General features: G+C 45.2%; 1 long non-coding RNA gene across 1 annotated transcript; it reads right to left on the minus strand.

Moving 5' to 3' along the window:
* Nucleotides 1-2,281: 2,281 nt before the first annotated feature.
* Nucleotides 2,282-3,471, minus strand: LOC310693766. Its single transcript, XR_014519380.1, has 2 exons — nucleotides 3,154-3,471; nucleotides 2,282-2,839 (listed from the first exon to the last, which is right to left on the minus strand). It is a non-coding gene; the product is annotated as an uncharacterized lncRNA (long non-coding RNA).
* Between the last annotated feature and the right edge of the window lie 296 nt (nucleotides 3,472-3,767).

The following is a 3,767-nucleotide window of genomic DNA, read 5'->3' on the forward strand; positions in this document are numbered from 1 at the left end:
CGTGGTGTTTAACTTTAGATCACATGAGTAATGCATTCAGTTGCAAATCGCCATTGAGGGAGTCTTTTGTTCTTCAGTTTTTGTAGAAGAAAGATGTGCTAATGTCTCTCCCAAAGAGAAAACAGCTCCAGGCTGTAATGGAGGCTGTGGAGAGAGACTCACCTTTGATTTCAAGTCTGTTTGGAGTTATTGTAAGAAGCGGAGTCTGTGCTTGGACATGCATATGATTTTATGCAATGATTTGGATGTATCATTTATTGTTTTAAGTCTGTTTGAAGAAAGTTCTGTTAGCAAAGCTTTTAAACCATATTTTGGGTCTGTACAATTTTTATTCCAAGAGGAGTCAGTTTTTATTCATCCTATTGCTTCAAGCTGCACAATATTAATATCTGCAATAGAATTGGTAGGAATGGGTATGTCAAAAGGAAGGCCTAAGGTGCCCAAAAAGGGCAGCCTCCTTTTTGAAGGGAATATTTAGCCTGGAGAAGAGAAAACTAAGAGGTGATATGATAGCCATCTTCAAATATCTGGAGGGCTGTCACATGAAATATGGAGCAAACTTGTTTTCTGTTGCTCCAGTGGGCAGGAACCAAAGCAATGGATTCAAGTTGCAAAAAGGAGATTTCAGCTAAACATTAGGAAGAACTTTCTGACACTAAGAGCTGCTTGGCGGTTAACAGGCTACTTTGGAAGGTGGTGGGCCCCCCTTCATTGGAGGTTTATAAATAGAGGTTGGATGGTCAATTGTCAGGAATTATTTAGGTGTGATTCCTGCATTGAAGGGGGTTGGACTAGATGACCCTTGGAGGTTTTTTTTTACAACTCTGCAATTCCATGATTCTATGAAGAGGACAGTCCTCCATGTACCTGCAAAGGAGTCTTCTATTTGAAGGGCTGGCTGATCCAAGTCTGGGTTAAAGGAAAAGAACTGAGAAGAGAGTGCAGGAGGGGCCTCGAAGTTGCTCATTGACAGGGACTCTGAACTGAGCAGGCAAAGAGGTCACCTGGTCATGCAGTCTTCCCTCATATGAGATGGATTGTGTTTCTACTAAAATCATCGTGATTGTTTCTCATTGAACATCCATGCACATATATGGGCTCCTTTGGGAGGAAGGGAGGGATATAGATTTAACAAGAAGAAATTTATACATGCAAATTAGTATTTGTAAATTATATGCAAATCGTACAGACTTTTGCTGATGGGTAAATGGCCACCCTAGGGAAGGCTTTGACTCCCAGGAAGGAGAACAAAAAGTAGCAATGGATGTGTTGAATGGAAGGTAAGAGCAGAGGTAGACTCTGCCTTTGCAAGATGCAACATGGGACTCACAACACTATTCAGAGCTGGGGATTACTCTGGGTGCAGTATTTATTTAGATAAAATCTTGGACCACTTTCCCAGCTTGCTTAAGAGTGCTCAAAGTAACTTTTTCCCCTGGAAATTTTTAAAAGCATCCATTAAAACAGAAAACTCTTAAAACTGCTGAATGGCAAATTAAAATAACAGCAGTCAGCAAAGGGGAAAGAAACCATACACAACCCCTTTTAAAAACACAGTGTTAATCAATGGAGAGAAGTGGAAGCTTTTCCTCTATTATGTACTAAGCACTCTGAGTATATTTCATCCTCCCTCCCTCCTTTAAAGAAGGGTCTTAAGGATTGCAGGAACAGAAATAGCAGCCCAGTCCAGCTCTTTGAATGGGCTTATTTCACTTATGCACTTATTTTCAGCTTGGGTACACAAGGCAGCTTGTAATGGCTACTCATCGCCTCCCCTACTCCCCTCTTTTGGTGCCTCCTTGGGACTAATATGTTGCTCAATGAGGTTGGTTCAAATGTGTGAAGGATCCTGGGGCTGCCTGGAATGTACCACATAGAACAGTGGTAGGTAATATGGCGCCTCTCCAATTATTGTTGGGTTCCGAATCCCATCAGCCTCAGCAAGCACAGCCAATTGTCAAAGATGATGGGAGCTGGAGTCCAAGAACATCTCAAAGGCCACAGGCTCCCCATCGCAGGTACACATTGAACCCAGGATCTCAGCTGAGATGCTTGTATGTGTACATAAGGAGCACTGGAGCATCTGGAGAAGACATGTATGCAATAGATGTGCTAAATTCACACAAGGGTCAGAAAATATGGCTGGAGATCATGAAGAAAGATAAATTAGCTCTGTTCAGTGCAGCATCTCCCTTTGAAGAGCATCCCCCAGCACATGTTCAAACATCCCTCCACAACTACGAGGAAACATTTTTCAACAAACAAATGGATAAACAAGCAGTAAAGTTAAGAATCTCACCAATTAAAATTCTGTACCAGATACTCGATTCCACATGGAATTCCATGCTTGCAGAATCACGTAAGATGAACAGCTTCACTAATAGGCAATGGCACAGCCGCCAGCTGTTTGTTCATAGAGGTGGTCTTTCATGTACGATGCACCAGGATATAGGATTCAGAACACCTGCCTACATGTCTCAAAAAGTCATTTTAATTATGAAGGGGCTCCCTCTCTGCTTTACTGGTTCCAGGACTGGCCCAAGGCAATTTTCTGTCTGAGGCTAAAGACAAGATGGAGCTGTTTCCCTCACCTTCTACTTACAGAAGCTGACCAGAATGTCAGTTGAATCTTACTTTTTGACGCCAGCCACAGTGCTGTGTCTTCTTGAGGGGATCTGGCTTAATGTAGGTGGGGCACACAGGTCTGTTGTCCAATGCGCCATTGCTACTTGACATCTGCCACCTGAGATAGTTCCTTTATTCTGCCTAATGAGAGGGCTGGCCCTGCACTTTTATAGCCAGCTGGTCAACACTTCTAGCAAGCTCCTTGGGATTGGTGCTCCCTATTGTCTCCATTCTTAAGGAAATCAGCCCTGAGTGCTCACTGGAAGGACAGATTGTGAAGCTGAGGCTCCAAGACTTTGGCCACCTCATGAGAAGAGAAGACTCCCTGGAAAAGACCCTGATGTTGGGAAAGATGGAGGGCACAAGGAGAAGGGGACGACAGAGGACGAGATGGTTGGACAGTGTTCTCGAAGCTACCAGCATGAGTTTGACCAAACTGCAGGAGGCAGTGGAAGACAGGAGTGCCTGGCGTGCTCTGTTCCATGGGGTCACGAAGAGTTGGACACGACTAAATGACTAAACAACAACAACAACATTGGGTACTCCATAGCACAGCTAGTGCCTGCCTAAAGTAGGACTGGTGCGAAATGCCAATGTTGATTGGCTGTTATGTCAAACCCACAGAGTTCCTCACTGAAGCCTGCTCAAAGCGTGGCTTGGGGTAAGTTGTGATGTAAGAAGGCCTTGTTTCCTGCCCTGCCCTGTATTCGTCGCATGCAGCACCATTTCCATTCTGCTGCAGTCTGCCCTCTGCCCAAAACAACATTATTCGTCTCACTGTCTGTGGTGGCAAAATTACAGCAACTTACATACGTAATTGGGACGCGGGTGGCACTGTGGGTTAAACCACAGAGCCTGGGACTTGCCAATCAGAAGGTCGGGGGTTTGAACCCCCGAGACGGGGTGAGCTCCCGTTGCTCGGTCCCTGCTCCTGCCAACCTAGTAGTTCGAAAGCACGTCAAAGTGCAAGTAGATAAATAGGTACCATTCTGGCGGGAAGGTGAACGGCGTTTCTGTGCGCTGATCTGGTTCGCCAGAAGCGGCTTAGTCATGCTGGCCACATGACCCAGAAGCTGTACTCCAGCTCCCTCGGCCAATAAAGTGAGATGAGCACCGCAACCCCAGAGTTGGCCACGACTGGA

This window comes from Podarcis liolepis, assembly GCF_965112155.1.
Source record: "Podarcis liolepis genome assembly, chromosome: 14".
In the NCBI taxonomy this organism is placed as follows: Eukaryota; Metazoa; Chordata; class Lepidosauria; order Squamata; family Lacertidae; genus Podarcis; species Podarcis liolepis.